This window comes from Bombus flavifrons, chromosome 1 (assembly GCF_040668555.2).
Source record: "Bombus flavifrons isolate JBK064 chromosome 1, iyBomFlav1_principal, whole genome shotgun sequence".
Classification (NCBI taxonomy): Eukaryota; Metazoa; Arthropoda; class Insecta; order Hymenoptera; family Apidae; genus Bombus; species Bombus flavifrons.
In genome coordinates, this window is record NC_138442.1 from 3889906 (window position 1) to 3911147 (window position 21242).

The 21242-nt window shown below is 32.2% G+C and overlaps 1 protein-coding gene across 3 annotated transcripts in view; it reads right to left on the reverse strand.

Moving 5' to 3' along the window:
• The window catches only part of LOC138186191 (uncharacterized), a 147072-nt gene that overhangs the window by 69124 nt on the left and 56706 nt on the right, over positions 1-21242 (reverse strand). For 2 of the 3 annotated variants that reach the window (XM_069125798.1, XM_069125789.1), the window contains exon 2: positions 1621-1671. The exons of the other annotated variant lie outside the window; for it this stretch is intronic. The gene's annotated coding sequence lies outside the window, so the exon portion shown is untranslated. The remainder of the gene's footprint in view (positions 1-1620; positions 1672-21242) is intronic. 3 annotated transcript variants of the gene reach the window in all.

Genomic DNA, 21242 nt, shown 5'->3' on the forward strand with positions numbered 1-21242 from the left:
GCACGAGCCGATGAGAAGAACTTCTGATACCAACTACCGAACAAATACACCTACTTACGTATGTGCATACAGTGTAGGGGAAGTTCAGTCTGGGATTTAGATCAAATCGTCGATCTCCAAGGAAGTTGGAATTAAATTCCGGAAAGTCACAAGTCTCGTACGTTTTCCTCTTATCTACGCTAGATCTGTCTACCACTGAAAAGTATAACACAAGGTAAGAAGTTTCTTTTATCGAATCATCCGCTGTCTGGCACAAACGTTCCAAAGAGGGAAGGCGATAACTATTCTCAGAGTGAACTTCCCTTTTATCAAACATTCGCAAGCGTACTTTTATCCGTTGCTCTGAATATTCCTGTGTCAACTTAGAGATATCTCTCTTACGAACAAAGAGTAGGTACAGACGTGGCAAAAAAGTAAGAAACTGTCTTCCGCTTCTGTTCGGAGGAAGATTTTCATACGGATATAAAATAAATTGCTATTCGGGTTGAATTGACACGAGAACTTTTTATGTTCTTATTTCAGATGTCTTCGAGCTCTTATCTCAAACATCCCCTCCGTACTTTCATACGTTTGGATATTCGAACATTGGCTTAGAAATATCTGTTTCGAAGAAGGAAAATAAACGCAAAAAATAGTAAATGTCCTTCTGGTTCTATTTACAGTCGTTACATTACGATGCACAAGTCTACGTACTATACATGTATAGCGATATAAATTATTATAATGTAAACGTCAACTCTGCGAATTTTGTGAAGACGTTACGACATAAATAACAGAGAAGTAAAAAGATACAGAAATTACATACACCTGTTAACATATACATGAGATGATAAGAAGAATAGGCTTAATATTACAATAATATATAATGTTAATTATATTTGATAAAATGTTAACGCAATATAATAGAATATAACAATATATTTCATTACAATTAATATAATTAGAGTACTTACATAACGTTACGTGTACTTACATAAGCATGATTTAAGTACTGCGTGAGTGTAAGTAATATCTCCTTGGTGTTCGAGAAATTAAGTTTGCAATTTCAGATGTAATTTTTTACAAGTTTTTTACAAATTCAATTCCTTTTAAAAATATATCAATAATAATTTTATTGATAGGCAGGTGATAAATAATTTTCTGACGAGGTACGTTTCTTGTTTCTATGATAAGTCAGATACAGAAAATTCGACAGATGTACGTGTAGACTTTCGTGACTAACTGTATATATGGTAAAATTCTGAAGAACCTGTGCAATTATTTATGATTCACGTAAAATAGACACGAGGTCTTTTTCTATTGATATATCAGCGAACTAATGCTACACTGGCCGACATAGATTACGTTTGTTAACTCGATAGGAAACTTGGACTTCCCTACATTCTATGAAGAATGAAAAAGAATTTTCGCCCGGCTATCGAGCTCTTTACAGTCTCCACCCCTCCCGGGCTATCGATTTCTCTTTAAAATGCAAGAGTACTCTGTATCGGTCGATAATAAACGCGAGTGGAGTGCTTTGAATCATACCAGGGATGGGAAAGCGTGGAAGATGGAATGCAAACAATCTTATTGCCTGAAATTTTAATAGAGAAATTTCCATTACTGCAACGCCCGACTCACCTAAAGTGGTCCCAGGAAAGGCACTGCCAAGCATGGGGACGGTAGTTCGTTCTGAAAGCAAATAAAAAGAAAATGTCTAGTAATAATTAATTCTTTTAGTTCTCTGCTATGAGAGACAACACGCTTCTGTTAATACGTGAATTCTTCGAAATTATTTATCTTCGCCCTCGCATTAACGCCTGGAAAATATCGCTTCTTGTTGTAAAATACGTTTGCTTTCCTCTTTATTTTTTATTCCTTTTTTCTTCTGCGCTGTCGACCGTGCTTATGGTTTTTGCGCATTTAGAGAGAAATAAAGGAGATCGGTTGGTTCGAGTGACATATTTAATTTACGATACGAAATAGAAGATAAATGTAGCATCTTCTTTGAATACAGCAGCCATGAAAATGATTTGCACGTGTTTTGGTATACAAAAATACTGCAAATCAAAATTTGCAACAATTTCTCATTGCCAGTTTTATTTATATCGCACCTTCTGTTAGTTTTGTTGTTAATTCGTAAATTATTATTATTTACCATCATAAATAGTTATTTTCTCTTTATTTATTTGTTTATTTAGGGATATTAACAATGATTAGATAGTAAGTTTTCTAAGGTACGAGAAACCTAAAAAGACGTATTTCTTAAATTTTGATTTCGATGGGGTGCGTAGTGATTTCGAACTTTTGACCAGTAGTATACATATAATTAAAAATTAATAAAATTATTAATTATTCATATATATACGTATTTCATTGTATAAAACTTTGTATTTGTCAAAGAGATACCTTTATACTTATATAAATGACTAACTATGAAAATAATTAATTATAACACATATAAATGTGCAACTATTTTTCGTATTCACTATAGCTATATGTAACAAATACATAAAAACATAGCGAGTTTTAAACATTAATAAAAATTCACGCTTCTATATTCTCTTATGATTTTCGAAATTAATAACTAAATAAAGCATCAAAAATTATGATCGTTGAACTTACCACTAATACAAAATTTAGAATGTTCTTTCGTCTTTGTTATAGAAAAAAAAACGCTTTGAGTAATTTCTAAAATATATGCTAATAAAGTTACTGGATCACTGGTATTGGAATCACGTATGAATATGCAAAAGTTTCTTCAACAAACACGATATATAACATATATATATTTTATCGAACAGTAGAGTAGTAGTGTTCGATTCGAAAGTCATTTGAATCGAATGTGTGCTCAAGAGATTTCAAAAACTAACTTTCTGTCAGGAAAGAGATACTTTGTACAGAGGAATTTCATCTTGTTGCTTTATAATTTATTTCTCGCATAAAAATATCTCCCTCGTTTGTTTAAATTATGCTTCTTTAAGCTATATTACGAATAAGATATAACGGTCAATATGAAATACATTTTGCTAATATTTTTATATTTTCATAGAATATAATTACAGATATTCCTGAATTCATTATGCTAAAAAAAGGAGAAAATTTCATTGGTATTTTTTATTTAAGACTTACTGTAACATTATCTTAATTCTAAGGTAATCTGCTCCTACTTAATCCCTCTCTTGAAGGGATAAAATGGAGAGATTTCCACCATTTCCTTACAGGAAATGACACACAAACGTTTGCCTTTTTAAGTGGATTTTACCCAACCAATTATTGATTAATGGATTACATACAACCAGGGAAAGCTTTCTTTCCATTCTATATAATTAATTTTCGAACTACTTTTTAAAAGGTTTCGTTTAAACTTTATACGCCTTTTCAGACCTCTTTTATACTTTAAAGAATAAAATTAGTATGTGTAATATACCATCTTTTAGATATTTCTAAATATTATTTTACGTTAATTTACTTTCAGAAGAATTAAGTCAATGGCTGGCTTTGTACAATAAAAATGTTTTAATCAGAAAATTTTTCGGATCTTTCTTCAAAACTCATAGCAGTAATAAAAATTGAACGCGAACGTAAGCGATCCAATTTGTTTACAAAGTACACACGAAGAGATATATTAGCTTGTAGAAAGATACTTTTCTTATGTAAGGAAAATATTCCATAAACGTATTATGTCGCTATAATGCTATTTCGGGTCAAAATCACATATCTAGGCTGTGAAGATTTATGAAAATCCAGATTTTTATGACTAAAGCTAAAGTTAAATACAAAGTACAAAGCACGAGCTACGAGTAAAATTAAAGAAATGGAAGCCAGAGACAAATTCGTTATTCTTATAGATATTACGACAAATACATCGAACATCTTGTACATTGTAAAATATCGTATACATTTTACATATTCTTCAACACTACTCTAGCAACTCGAATGAATACTTTGAACACTCGAACCGTAGTCTAATAACAAATCTTGATTCAAAACCTGCATGAAGCAACTTTTCATAGAATGACCTAACCGTGACGCAGAATTTTCACAAATTTCCCTTCTTTCTGCCTCCATTCGGTTTTCAATATCCGACATAATGTTTCGTCGTAAACAATGCGTAGCAATTATTCGCAATTAACGGGGATTTTCAAACTGCAGCTCTAGCCTCGATTACACACACTGGCGCGATATATATCTAGTAATTGCATGCATTTTCAAAAGCACGTATTATTAAAATCGGTTATTCTTATGGAACAGAAACACGATTTGTACGAGCGCGGGCTGCGTGTATAAAGTGCAAACCACAATAACGCGGTCGCGTAGAACGAAAATGAAAAACGCGGTAACGAGCACGAGGCAGAAATAAAAAAAAAACGAGGGAAACGCGAATAAATTCCTTCGGTAAAGCGTTTCACGTAATGGCATTAACTATTTCATGTTTTATGGAGATTTTTATAATTCATCGGCGGGTACAATGCGCGACATCAACAGCTGCGATATTTCGAGCATTAAAACTTCACGCTGCGTGCATCGATTCACGTTTCCGCGAATCGGCCGCGCAAGGGAAAATCGGATTGCGATTCACGTTCAAGCTTGAAAGCACTTGCACGATTATTATACCGTTGACCGAGTTTTCCTTTACTGCCTGTCTTTTTGGTATTCGTGCGACGACACAAAATATAATTATTAGATTGGGCATATAAATTCATGTTTTTATCAATACAACTAAAGAGACAGTATATTATATACAAAGACCTATTTCATCCACTAAATATTGCAGCGAGTACATTTGTATATTTTTATTGGTATTTTTATCGTTATATTTTTTGGCCTATGTTACTTTTGTTTTTCATTTTTTATATTTTTTTAGTTCGTGTACTTTTTGTATATTTATGCAACTTTAAATTTCCTATGTAAGCATGAACATCAGCAGTTTGAAGATTTACATTTTTATTGGATGAGTTAAAGAAAGAATAAAATGATTTCAATGGTTTTATACTACTGTTTATACAAAAATTTCACATACGGTTCTTTTTTGTTCTATGTATGTTTTTAATAAATAACACCGTTAGCACCGTTCTCTTAATGAAAATTCCTATTGATAATTCATATTCAACGAACTCTATTAATAATCTTTAACCCTTAAGTAGTATTACTTGTTTTAACCCTCAAGTTCTATATTTAAGGCTTCGTATTTTCTCTTTATATTTCTACACTTTCTTTAACGATCTTCCCATGTTCTTGTTAAAACATGAAAAAATTGCTCCAGATGCATATTCTTGAAAAGTGTATGCGTTTATAACATTCATTATATGAAATATTCAAGTATTCAAATTATACGCTTTTATTTGTTTGCTCATACACTTTATATCAATAAACAATTATTAATTAAAGCTCTATTAATCTTTTTTATTAATTTAATTAATTAGTATTAATTAAAGCTCTTGCTCTATGTAATTCTTTCGTAAAGCTCCTGTTTATAATTTATCTAACAACAATCTATATATTCCGTATGGTTATCCGGGTATTAAACGAGCGTATAAATTTTAAAGTTGCAAAATTTTTACTTTCTGCGTATATAAATGTTTTTAAAACAGAGATCGATATAAATGTGCGAGCTTCAAAAAATGAGAATGATATTTTGATACTTTTATAACAGAAGATATTGTCAAATATAACACGTAAATAAAAATAAAAATAAGTAAAATGTAAATTGTTAAATATAAATATAGAAGTTGATAGCTGATTGTGAGTACAAGATTTAATTTAAATTGGAAGAAAGGAATATTCAACTGGAATATTTTGTTCATTATTTTCGAAAATCAACTTTTCCATTTATCAGTATTGCTACTGATGTGAACCATACAATTTTTTTTATTATTTAATTTGCACTTTACAATTTGTCCAGTTGGATATTTGGTAAATTTTTCTAACTTAATAACAATACAAATGAGTACAATATCGAAGTCACGTAGTACTCTAACATATCAACCATTTGGATCTTCAAAACTTTATCCAATGCAATACCATACAAACATAATATAATTGTTTTATCGAATATTCATACTTCGAATAATCTTTAACACAAATTGCTTTTCGTCGTAAAACCAAACTTGTGCACAGAATAGTTCCAAGTATACCTACGTACATCTGTGTATGTTAATTAACTTCATTGTGTCATAATTCTATTCACAAACGTATGGAATATTTCAATTATTTAACATTTAATATATATTTTCCTAATAGCGTTCAATACATATCTCTTATAAGAAAATGGTTAATTAGAAAACGAACTTATCGTTTACACTAATCATTGACATCAGTAGTATCTGTGCCGTAATTTAAATTCGAGAAATTAACAATCTATTTCACTTCATCGGATGCTACGCTGTGCGTTCATGACCAACATAAACCTCTTATCTATGTCGTTTTGTTCCAAGAATAAAGGTAGAAGTAGAAAAATAGAAAAATCATGTTAGCTCCGCTGATCTCTTTCTGGCGGTTATAACAATGACACCTGGGTAAGAACAAAGTCGTATCAGTCAGAACTGTCCAAACTTTACTCGCGAGTTAAATGCTTTTCTTTCATCCCCACGAATGACTTTCTATTGCAGAATGGAAATGGAGAAAAAGCGGGAAAGGTCACGTTAATCGTGTTATTCTTTTCGGGTCTGTATGAGCAAAAATAAAAATATTATATCTGAATAGGTATTATTATAATGCACACAATTTTTAATTATTAGGTTGTCCCAAAATTGTTTTTTTCAAAGTCAGATTTGTTAAATCAAAATTGCTTTTATAAGGAAATAATAAATGCGCAACATTTTTTGTTTTATATTATTTTATTGAATTACGTATGATCCATTTCGTTCTATTGGAACAATGCATCTGTTGTGCATCTATTATCTCCTTATGACACGAAAGAAACTTTTGGGACGATCTAATATCTGAATACTTGTAGCAACGTACTGTGAATATGTTATGGATGTTATTGGAAATATTTTGAAATTTCGAGAAGAGCGACGATGACAATACGAAATTTGAGGTACATAGAGACAAATAGGTTTGGAGAAGAACAGTTTTGAACAAAAGATTGTATAATTCCAAGTATGATTATACCACCATATGTTATTTCTTTATGAAACGAATGAAACTTTTGTGACAGCCTAATATTTAGCTTTAGTGTTCGATATATACTGGCTCACGATGTTTTTTATTTGCACATTTACCATAGAAAACTTTTTATTGTGTATGTTATATAAAATACTTTGAATTTTCATTAGCACTGTAATAAGACACGACTGTCATTATGATATATTTGTATAATATTGTATCATGTTTTATTGATAAAATTTATAACCAATGTAAAAATGTATATAGAAGTTACAAGATATTTATTACAAATAGATATCTAGTAAAAAGTTAGTAATGGTCCCACTGAATACTAAGACTTATTTATGTAATGGACAATTGACGGTTTAAGTACTGTTGTGTTCTCTGCGAAATATGTATATCAATTATAATACACATATATCACAGAGTTCAGGTTGATTTCAAACTTCACTCATATAATCACGATGACCGAGTCTTATAACAGAGCTGATGAAATTTGAAAATCTTTTATGTAACGCACACAATGTATTCATGACAGCTATCTATAAGTATTCGAATACTTTCGTGAGCCTGTGTATTTAAATCTTACCATTCTTTTTATATTCTATACCTGTTATGAATAAAGAACAGTAGAATTCCATACAACGGCGTGTTCATATCAAAAAATTCTACTATCCTCGTATGAAAGAGAATACCAAATAATACCAAATGAAACATCTGCGAATAAGGAACATAAGGAGCTACTGAAAGTGAAGAAAATTCAGCCCATGAACAGCATGAATGTAACAGCATGCGAGAAACGATATCGATGAAACTTATTTCTAAATATTTATAATACATATTTTAGTGGGAGCATCTTAATTTTACATGCTTCAAGTCATTCTATGCTTATAAAAAAGAAAATCGTGAGTTTCTATTATTTAAAAATAAAATAGACGATACGTTATTTTCTGTCATATTAAAATGAACTTTTTATTTAATGCCGACTGTGTCTTGGATCCCATGCAACACGAAATTCGTATAACGCAGTATGTACCTTCCGTATCATAGGAAGTCTTATTGTATTTTAAAATTTGAAGAGAAGAGGGAACACAAGGAGGAATGGAAGAACAGCAGGGCTAAATCTCTTAAAGTCTCCTTCGAACTCTAAACTTTCCTTTTTTTTTTTTAGAAGCAAAAAAAGGAACAAGATTAAAAACACTGGAAAATATTGGAAAATCGAACGCCTAACGAAACGCCATACAATGAAAAACAAGATAGAGATATGTGAAACTGAGTGAGACTGGACGAAAACGGAAAAAGTTACTTCGTGTTTGCAGTTGTGAACCCGAATGCGTGTTGTGTTCACGTATCGAATCGCATGGATTTATTTCCTTCTCGAAATTGTAATTCCTGATCCTGATCCTGTTCCTGTTTCCTCATTCAGTTAACCTCCATGGTGCTCTGTTCGTGAGACTTGCACGCTAATTTAATTGTCAGCAACTAGTGTAATCGATAAACTGGTTATCAACAATTGAATTCCCTGACTTATTCGTATCGTGCTGTACGCTTTTTGACCAGAATCGTTCCTCCGCAATGAAAAAAGATTTGACGAAGAATGAATTACTTTTTACTCGTTTTTGATAAACGTACAGTTACAGCAACGTCAAATATCAATTTTATCGAAGAAACAAACTTTTCATCGAAAATTGTATCGAAGAAACAAAGTTCAAGGAGAAATTCAAAGAATATTTGTATATTAGAGTTTCCTAGAGTTTATTGTTCCTGCCAACATTTCGTGTTTAGTAAATAAGTTTTTGCAAGCTTCCAAACAGTTTCTCGCTTTCCCTGAAAAACTTGTACTCAATAATTCAATTCAATTGCATATGTATTCAATAACTAAAGAACCGATCAATCTGCTATTATTAAAAAAACAAACGCAACAAGACATTCATTTGCCTTTCGAGTCAACAATTTTCGAACTGTTACATTGTTTCGTAAAATTGACAATTTTTATCGATCTTTCAGCAAATCTAAATATTCCCACTGAACTTTCCAGTACCGAACAGAGTCGTCAAACGAATAAAGTTAATATCCCGTCTCTGTTTCCCATTTCTATCCAAGCGAAGAGAAAAAGAGAAATCAGCATATACAATGTTTCGTTAATGAATTCAGAAGATTACGCGTACGCAACAGAAACAATGCGTAAGATAGGAAGATCGGTGCGGTATTCGAAGCGAGTGCGCGAAATCGCGTACGTTTCCTTCGAGCCAGTGAAATTCATCAAATGCGCGTGATTCAGCACAAATTAACGCGAATTAGACTCCGATACAGAGGACTAGGTCGATGCGACGCAGCCGCTGACGTTCTGCGATTCGGCAAGTTTATATTTCTAGTAGCGGAATCGCGCGCTTATATGTATGCATTTCACCATTGCCAGATCACAAGTGCATCGCGTTGTTTGTATGCAACCGGCCTTACCATTCCAGCTAACTGTGTTACAGCTGAAACTCGTACGATGCTGCGCAGAATGTTGGATCAGCATTGGACAGCGCTGTGCACAACACTAGTTTACATCTGCTACGATGTTGGCGATTTTGATCTTGATTTCGCCAGGCCATTGCATATTACGTAACTAGCGTCGTTTATGAGTCTGAAGGAATCTGAAGTTAATTAACTTTTGGAAAACTTAATTTTAAATACTCGGCTTGAGATGGCGTCTCTCATTCGCGATTGAAATTTTTGGCCAAAAAACGCAGCTAGGAAATAAAGCGTAATTTTTATAGACAAATCAATGAATACATTTTCTAGGGTATACGACTTACAGGAATTAGGATACTCATGGAAAACGAGATACATCCGAAGAATCATTAGAAATTTATCAAAGCTTTTATTAAAAGCTTCGCGATAATTATTTGATTTAGAACTGTAGACTACGAAGAGATAAAAGAGTTTATAGTAAGGTTCTCATTAAGAATAAAAATAATTTTTTTCTTTTTTTGGTTGTGTGTCTTTTTATCAATCGCTGTTCCAACTAATTTTTCAACCTGTGTTACTACCAGAACATGGATTTTTATGCATTTATAAAAAATTAAAAAATGCAGAAATATACAAATTGCGTATAATGTACAAAAATATTGCTAGCGATCGTCATAGGATTTAGTAAATGAGATAAATTTCAATTTAGGATCTATTTCTTTAAAATTATGTTGCTCAGGTCGTGTAAGGTATATTGAAAATGGAAAGAGAAATGCGAGATTATTTGGGGACGAGAGAAACAGGTGTATTCTTATTCTCGTGTCAGTGTCATGAAATTCTATTAGGATCATTTTTCGAGATGACTTATGGCCTTAGTAAACGTCAATCGATACTTCAAGAGGCCATAAGAAATCTTTATGCCTCAATCTATGTAACATTACTCTAACCATAATCAAATCTAGGCTCGTGTCTACACATTCCACCCTTTCAACGTCAACGATATCATAAAAGATATTAAATTACAACAAGCTCTCCTTTATTAGATCACGTGTCACCGAAACGTTCTGTTATCTTCTCTTGGCTGAACGTTTCGTTATTCGAATAGGATATTTTCTACTAGAATATTATAAGTAAGCACACACACGCACAATTGATTTCAGTTCATTTTCTTCTATAAAACAAAATCCGCCAATAACGATTCAATATAATTTGTTATTTGTATCACAATCGATACCACTATCGCAATGGAGGCATAATGTTCACTTAATTGTACTAATTATGTTGTTTGTTACCCGTAGGCTGATATCAAACGTTACTCCACAAAATTTGCAACATTCATATAAGGTAGTCTACTTACAATTGTAATTATATTGCAATTATATTTGTATTCAAAGTCATTTAACAAGACATTTCAAAGAACCATCAAGAAGCAGATTAATTCAATAATGGTATATCTGACGATGAAGGTGTCACAGAGCCATAAATTAGCGATAGAAAAACCAAGGGGATCTAACGAACATCCCGCAGGCCATCGAAACAACAACGTAGAGAGTGTTCCAGTATCAGAAAACAGTAACAGCATGACCATCTCTGACCTGTGCCCCGGCGACACCCTCGGCGACACTCCCTTTATAGGAGCCAAATCCATAATATATAAACCTTCCTAAAATCAGCTCTCCACATTCTCTGTTGTAACACTCTGAACCGTCACTCTGTTGGATTCGTACAATAAATTTTACTACTACATCTAAAGTTCAATTCTTTACCTTATTTGTGAAACGTTCAAATTGCGACGCGAGGAGATCACCGGTGATGTGTCAATTTCGTGATTTCTTGTGTCTCCTACGTGACAAAGGCGTACTGGTTTATTAAGATCATTACGAGATCCAAAAGGAATATAATATCGTAGAATTAACACAAGAACTATCGATTTTTAATATTTACTTAAATATATTGCGATTTACAGCAGTATAACAAAGAGGGATAAGTATAATACTATATCTACTATATGATAGATATTACTATATGATATAATACTATATGATAGATATTAAATTCCATTTGACATTTAACTAGGACGTGGAAGAAGATTATACAGCGTAATTTATAAAAGTTGGTTCCAAACTTTAGCTGTCATCAAAACAAGCAAAAAGATCTTAATAAATGTGGGTTGGAAAACCACTAGTTTCGGAGTTACGAGATGTTTTTGTTACTAGGACATTACCTCTGCAACACATGTTCGATATGTCCTCGTTCATTTTAACACAGATCGGCTCGTTTTCTCATAAAAGCACGCACATGTTGAAAGGTCTCCTTTATTTCTCTTACCTTTTGGCAACAATTTTCGATTCGTTGTATAAACTCATTTAACGATCAACTGCTTTAATATACGCTACTTTTATACACTGAACACCTCCCAACTCCGAAACTAACGGTTTATGAACCTATGTTTATTGATCAATTAGCTGGGAAACTTAGTTTCAGAAATTAGTTTAGTTTAGGCAGTAAATGAAATCAAGCGATAACGAGTATACATGTCAAAAACAGGGCAAATACTGCTATTACAAATTTCACAACAAAATTAAAGCAAAACGGTTGATGGCTTACATTTTTATTCGAAAGAATTACCGATTCATTGTCGATAAAAATATTGTTGCACGAAATTTCAAAATTGCAACGAAATAATAAGAAATTCAATTGGCCTTTTCAATGTGGTATTTTTCGAAACAGGATACCGCACAAAATGGGACTTTACATGTCGCGGCTCCTTACGAATTCCATTTCTTGAACAGACAGCAAATTTTCGAAATGCATTTACTTTTGATGATACAGCTGGTATAAAATTAGGGAAATTCTTTCCGATGAAAGGTGTAGGTTTTGCAACTGAGCTCGTAATTGGTCGACTAACTTTCGAAGTTTCTGTTTGTTGAATTGCATATTCCTCAAAAATTTGTTCAACACATTCCATCAAAAAATTTAATCGACTTTCCTGTTTTTTTCTTTTTATATAATACGTATAAGTTCAAGTACACAACGTATATAAGATAGAGAAATATTTTCTTGTAGCATTTCTATTACAATATACAATATACAATTCGGGAATACCCGATATAACGGGAAAAATAATCAACTGAGTTTGAAAAAAGAAATACATTATACAGGAAATAACCAATATGCCGAAGAAAATAATCTAATTTTTCTTCATAAAGCAATAAAAAGTAAATAGACAATAAAGAGGCAATAAGAACAATATAAAGTAAACATACCATTAAATGACACTTTTATTTCTCCTAACTAGAATTTGGACTTTTTATAGTAAATGGTAATTTTTTATTTTACGCGACAAGTATACGCGTCAAACGCACAGAAAAATCATTTTTCTTCAAACGCGATTAACTGGTTAACACATTTCTGTTCGTTTTGATGAGTACTACAATATCAGAGCTGTTGAAGTTTGACACTAAGTTTTACAGATACCCTGTATGTCATGAATTTCTCATAAGCATTAAGATGTCTTGACTTAGACCACTGTAATTTTTAGTCTGCTAAATACTACACTTGAATACTTTCTTTTATCACGCATGAGATTCTTTTGTTGGAAGAATTTCACGCGCATATTTGCTGCAATAACGGTCGTTTACCGCGCCCTACGACATATTTTGTAATTCTTTCGTATATTGCAGAGCCAAATAGCGTTGACGACACGTGTTTTCATCAGAGCAATGCGAAAAACGCAGCCACGTGGAAAGAATGCGAGGAGAAATCACCCAAGTTGCACGATATTGCGAGAGTTCCCAGCACAATACCGTTTAACAAGTTCGGTTTATCCGTCCGGAGGAAACTTTTGTACACTTAATTTTCGTAGCCAGTGCCTTAAAGACAGAAAACTTTAAATTGGAGAAAAATAGTGGTCCCGCGCGTTCCTTCCTAGGGATATATTGCTATTGTGTCGGAGCTAGAAAAGTTTTCCGATACGAACAGGACAACGTTTGCAAATTGAAGTTTAATAACTTCGAAAAGATACCGGTAAACAAACCAGCCAACTTAGTTGAACCTTCGTTCCTCTATTTGTTAATTATCGCATTGTATTCGCAATGATTACATTGACAACTGTTTGTTTCAAGGAACAGTTAAGTACGATAAATTCAACGTAAGCGATTCGAAGTCCTTTCGCTATCAAATTATTTAATACCTTACATTTATTTGTAAATTATGTTATGTTTTAATTTCCTTATTTAATTTGTATATCTATTACTGACGAATATTAGATCGATGTATATGAGATATCGTTTTCATGAAGTTTCAATTGGACAAACCAATACCAGCTATATTATATGTTTTTCCATTATCAATTATCAATTACAACGAAGAAAAACAAATCCGTTACGTGCATATTCGATATTAAGAAGATTTGTTAGAAAAATATCAAAATTCATCGTTATTATTTCATACGTATACACCAGTTTAACATCTGCCATTCAAATAAATATTTTGATATTTTTTCAATATATAAGGATATTTTATAATTTTGACGTAATAATTTTTAACTTATAACTTTCTGAACATGTATATGTTCATACTTCAGTAACGAGAGGCATAATTAATAACTATTGAAATTTTTTGCTTAAAAGTATAAAAAGAATTGAATTTTTATTTATAAAATATGTCTGTAGAGGATCTCTCTTAAATACGAGAAATTGAGAAAATTGAAGCTCTAGAAGGAAGCATAATGTGATAATAGTCACGTAATTGACGATAATCAAATTTGAAAATTCTATAAAATTGTAGCTTTCGTAATAAACGAATAAAAAATGTTATTAAGTCTAGTCAGAAGATTGAAATTGGAATATCCACATACACGCAAACTAATTTGTTATGTTAAAGAAAATATTACTAGTAAAATCCATTGTTTTATTGCAACTGCTATTAAGATATAATAATGAACTTTCAGAATCGGGAAAAAAATAATAATTTCTAGCACCAATGAGGTAATATCATTTGAAACGAGTATATGAAAATTTCCTTCGAATATTTTAATAGCATCGATTTAGAGTGAAATGTTAAAAGACACTTTCTTCGTTTAATTTAGGGAATGCTTACAGTTGATACGATTTCTGTAATGTGCTCCAGGCTAACATTTCCGTAATACTATCCGAAATACGCAGGAAATTCTGTAATATTCACGAGACACTTCACGAAATTCAGATTCTGGCGCAACTATTTCAATTTACAAATGCTATTATTCCATCAGTATTGTTGTACCGTTCCTAGAAAGAGATGAAAATGGATGACTGATATGAAACTCCTGCGGACCTAATGCATCTATCATCTCATCCTTAAACCTTTAAACGTACGAACGATGACCATTAAAGTTTTCGTATATAAATCTCTTTGAAGGAATTATCGAATTATGTCGAAAGCAGTTTCTACGTATATTTGTACGTGTTATAACATATTTATATTCATATGGTTTATAACGTACAAAAATAATTTTTGTACGACTTTTTTAAAGTTTTAGATTCTATTATACTATAACGAAGATAACGAACTACGTATCGATTGGAAAGAGGATGCAATGCAAACGATAGAAACGAAATGTAAGTTGTTCGTCACCACATACGTCTAGAAACGAAAACAACAATTATATTTATTTTGAAATGTCATTTGAGATGTCGCGCGAGATTTATCTCAATTCTACGATTTACAATTTTTCTGACAATAAATTTAGTAACTCTATTTACGATCTTTATATAGAAAAAAGGTACATAACTATGGCAGTGTGCAATATTTATAGATAAAGATTAACTGGACAACCCCAAAAAAATAAACTTTATTTCTCCAAGGAATATCGCTAAATTTTGCAAACTCATAGCGCAACCAAAGATATTCGACACGTATTTCTTTTGTCACAAAATACAAAATTCATCCATTGACACAATTCCATCGCCTCTAATAGTTCTCGAAGTATTCTAGCAGATACATTTTCTTCCACCAATTTTAAAAGCCACGCTCATCGCTTGATTGTGATCGATTGCCGATAAAAAGGATACGTGTCGAGCATTTTTGACTGACCTACGAATCTACAAATTTTCACTAAAATCAGTATGACAATTTCACGTATTGTCTCTTGTAGGTATAAGGATGATGATTAAAGTAAAAATGATAATCAGTAACCAAATATATTGACATATTCATATACTTACAACTTCTTGAACAACTTCCAAGAAAAATTATTTTAATCAACAAAGATAAAAAAATTCCTGTAAAAAAAAAATATTCTCTAACCCCATTATTCTCTCGGGTCTATATGACCCGAAATAAAAACTATATTTCGATAAATACTATTAAAATATAGATAGTGTTTAAGTATTTACTTTCAGTACTCGATATATCTAAATCCTGCTGTTTTTTCTGTATCTATACTTTTAAGGACCAAAATATTTAAAAATTTAGAAAGGAGATATCTGAAGGGATATGGTGAACGAGATTGCACCCTCCAATAATTCATATATATTATTTAATAAATCAGAGTGATATTAAACTATAGAATCTGGTTACCAGGATCCAATAATTGTTAAATAAAAGTAGAACGCAGTTTACCTCCCTGACATCACAACAGCGTAATCAACAAAGTTAGCAAAACCAACCGCAAATCGTAACAAGAAACAGTAACCAAAAATCCAGAACTCGGATAAATGTCGTTAGAGAGGGCCACTTGGTTGGACCAGCCAATTATTCAATTTGCAGCGCAGTTTTATGTTAGCCTAATCAGAAGAACGTCGCAGCGCCGCGTTGTCAGGTGAATGGCTAAAAAGAGGCGTTTCGACGAGGGTTTGAATTTTTTATCAAATTAATTACGCGATCCCTGCCAGTGTAGCGGGCTTAAACCATGAAAGGATGAATTATTGACCATTTGCTCGAAGTAGTAGGTAAGGACCGAATGGACTAGAATTTTCCCGTCAACTTGAAACAGTGAATAAATTCTTGCATGGTCAGCCATGCACGACTGGTTCGTGTAACTTCTGGTCCGTACTTTTTGCCACGGCGTTTTGTCTGTCTTCCCCTTTTGCACGCGCTGAAAGACCAAAAGAATAAACCGTCGCTTCATCCGAGTCGTGCATACTTTATGTGGAAACAGGTGGAATTGAGGGTGAAACACGAATGAAGACTCTATTGACAGAGACTCGTTGACGACTCGTTGATCGGCTTCCATACGAGTAAATACAGGCACATGTATGTATGTAAGTCACTTCATAAGTAATACGATCGTTTCTCGTATATTAAATGAAAAAGAAAAAACGAATTATGTGTTGGTAATTAATCAATGATGAATTTGTCCTTATTTTTTTAACTCATTAACCCTTTATCTTTTTCCATAAAGTTATGTACTGTATATACAAATGTAGTATCGGGAAAAGGGCCTAATAAACATCGAGTTAACCATGAACAATGTCGCGAGAGCCGAGGCGCCGTCGGGCCCATAAATGTGTCACCGGTCTTTTCAAGTGCATAGTTTCGTAGAAAAGGCCTACGTGATCCTGGTCCCGAGCGTCTGCGTGTGGTGGGCCTAGGAAAAGACAAAGGGATGCCAGAACGGCCAGAATGCGAGTGGAGAAGTGCAGTCTGAGTTGAGAGGTCACGGAGTGTGAATCGGGAAGTCAAAGCGTGTGTGATAATGATACGTACGACGATATTGTAATCGGTTTTTGTTACTGAGTATTGCTTATTAAACTACACTAAACCCTAATTAAATCATCATTACTTGTCCTTACTCTAAGATCCATAAGTTACTACACAAATTTATGTGCTAGATTATGTATTGTATACCATTTGTATAAAACTTCGATTGTAATAATTTTTGGGATTTCAAACTTAGTTTTCAAGTCACGTCATTTATGAGATGATCTAATAGTTTAATACGTATTGGGTTGGCGACTAAGTGGTTGCGGATTTTGTCAATACCACCTAATAACAAAATCCGCAATCACATAGTTGTCAACCCAATAGATGTTCAATATCGCTCGAACGTCTCCAAATACCTGTTTTTAACATGATATGATTTAATTATACAATTAGAGATAAAAATTATACGTTGACAAATCCTGAACGCTTTCTGTCTTATTATTTTTTATTATTGTAACGTGATAAAAGTGATTTAAAGACTAATAGATATGTAATAGAGTATTGGCACCTGATAAAGTGGAATAAGTTATGGCAAGGTTTGTCAATAAAATTCACAGTAAAACATCCCAGTAAAGACTATCTAGTTTCTAAGATACAGATTACCTTACTGCGTTTAAGTTTAGACAATAATCAGACCGTGAATACATTTCAAATAAATCAAAATATACATATAAAATATAATATTAACCCTTTAGCAATATTAATAAAGTAACATGGAACTCAATATGAATTAGTAGTAGTAATTATTTCCTTATTGTTGAGATTTTTTCCATTTCTGTTATCCGATACAAGTAATACTTACTTCCAACTTTTTATAAATAGAAAATGAATATTAATAACTGTATGACGTAATGGCCTTTAAGATATGAAATTAAACTGTAAGATTAGGTTATGCTATAAAAAGATGAAGTTTAACGAAAAATTGGCGCCGGATTTTGCCTCCATTTACAATCCATTTACAATTTATTTTGAAATTCCTGCAAATTCCACATTATTTAAAATAGCCTTGTTGAGTGAAAACAAACAACTTCTTGAAATTACAAGTAGTTGAATTATACATACGTATATATATGTGTGTGTGTTTTACCGCCGAAATAAATAGTACAAAAGGGCAGTATAATATTGCTGGAGAAATTATTCGTTGTCGGAAATTTGATAAACAGATTGCTCTATTGGAAGGTGCATCTTAATTACATATCGCTTTTTATTGGGTTGGCAACTAAGTGATTGCGGATTTTGTCGTTACCACCTAATGACAAAATCCGCAATCACTTAGTTGCCAAACCAATAAATAAGTGACAGATAAAAAATTTGTAAAGGGGGAGATTTCGATTCTTTTCTAGAGAGGTTGTTAGATTGTTCAGATCTTTATAAAACTTTGCCATAGTAGTAATATTTCATTTTAATATTCGAAAGTTTGCATCTTCAAATTTATAAGAGTATTAATTGAACAGCAAATAACTGTTTGAATACGTTCCGATAACGAATATGGTTCTGTTTAGACGTTTGTGTTGCGAGCAACTCTCAAAAACAAAAATTTAGTAATTAAAAATTATTACTTGTCTTTTACCTTTTTAAATTTATTTCAGCAATGTTAAAATTAGGCTGAGTTTAAATCGAGTGTTTTAGTATCCCGACAAATGTATAAAAGTATACGTGTTACATACATACGTAGAATTTGTGAATAATATTGCCTCATTTTGTAAATTGAAATTTAAGTAAATTACACATGGAACTCTTGTTTGTTACATTTGGAGTACAAGCTGTATTACTGCGCGTATGATTAAATGTTATAACGGAAGGGGTTAAAGGCATTTCATGTAAGTATACTTGATAACATCGATATATTTGCATGTTTCCTTGGTGTTATCGTACCTAACGTATAATAACATAGAAATAAAGTTTATTTTTAGGATACGCTGAAACTAGAAATTAGAAAGTCAAATCAGGCGTAAACATATGCGAAAATTCACACAATAAAATCAGATAATAAACAAACTGTCGACATATCAAATATATGTAAATAGAACCGTACGAAATTTTTAAGAATATACAGAACAAGGAAACGAGGATAAATAATAAAGTAAATCAAAATTTTAATCTGGTTACATCTTTTTCACAAAACCATCCAACGAAACTTTAATATTTCATATTAACTTTATATTAATAATTAATAAATATAGCCTTTTCGGTCCTAAAAAAATCCTAAGGTCTCGTTTCTTTATAAATCACGGTTGACGATTTAAAGCCAGATTTTTTGGATAGACACGTAGTTTAAAAAGTGAACCAGAAAGTAAAGTCAACGATAAGAAAAATTCTCGATCGATTAAAAATACGTGGATAAAATAGGATAAATTAAAAAAATGATAAAAACTAAAACAGTAACATAGTCGATGTATTTTGATTCTTGGATATTCTTATCCAAGTTGTACTTTGCCAGTATCAATTATTTAGGAGCCGATAAAATGTTTATAGTATATTAAACTAAAAAGTTTATTTTTAACCAAGAATCACGCATAGTAAGGAATAAAAATGGAAAAAAGATGGAAAACAGAGGGAATGTGAAATCGTATCGTATGCATCTATTAACGTAAAAAGCCCGGAGCGAGCTCTCTATACGAAAGAAGTTGAATTATTCATAAATGTTTCTGGTACGTAACGGCATCGATAAAAGGAGAGGAAAGCTGATAAAACAGAAAAGACGTCGACATTTTTCCCCTATTTTCATACCTTATCAACCGACTGTGCCCAACGCAGCTTTGAATACATTTCATCGACTTCGGCTAAGAAGACTGCAACGAGCTTCTGTAATTTGCAAGCTATTCGAATTTTATCATCCCTCCCTTACGCTTACTGCAAACCTTCGACTAGCTACTGAATATGTATACCGTCTATCTTTTCCACCCATTAGCCAATGCGTCTCTCGAAAATCAAACGATTTCCATCGAATCCCAACGACGAAAAAGTGATATTAACAATTTACATAACTTAGAAGCATGACAATATTAAGATTGGACAAGCTAAGTTCGAATATTAGTTTCGAAGCCTAATTTCATTAGACATTGTTTTAATTAAATAGGTAATTAATTTGTTTATTAATGTCACATCAACCTCTAAGGATATTAGCAACACGTGACATAATTTACACGAGTGTCACAATGTTTTACATTTTATTACAAAATTATTTTATTATTTATTATAAAAAGCTAATTATATTATTAACACTAGAACTACCGACAGTTAACACGACGCTATTTCTACCAAACCCAGTCAAAATGACTGGTCTTTAAAAAATACGTAACAATAAAATATTTCTATATTAATTGATTTATTACTTTCTTACAGAAGGAATTCCAAGTCATGTGGTACATTTCTGGTATTATTAATCCATCTAGGACCATGATCTCTAAACGAGGATTGACACATTTGTAAAATTGTAGAACCAGTCATTTTGACTGGTGTGGTATTTCTAATGTTAGCGAACTAGCCATTGATTCGGAATTTTCCTAATACCTGATATCATCATATTGTATAATACGCAGTAAAAATTGTAAAAACGTGTGGGAAGGTTGTACAAAACGAGGAAGCTGGTTAATTGGGGTTCGATAAACAGATTCTAGGACCCTTTTACGCTTTGACAAGTACCAGTCATTTTTAATGGTACTGGTATAAATAGCCTTGATGTAAAATTATTTTGAATCTGAATACACAAAAAAGAAAATAAAATTCATTATATTATTCTTTTAGTTATCGTTGCGAAAGTCATTAGATCATTACGGGAAAAAAATATAACATGAAGTAGGAATTTTAAAATAAAATTGTAAAAGTAGCCAATTTGACTGATGTGGTAGTTCTAGTGTTAAATAAAAACACGCTTATATTAGGTCTTAGAGTATAGCGAATTTTTCTTTGAACAGTCAATTAGTTTCTGCGTGTGTGCTGGTTTTAGCAACGTTTCCCGAATATCAATACCAGTTGCATACCTCGAGTTATCCAATTGCGTAATAAATGTC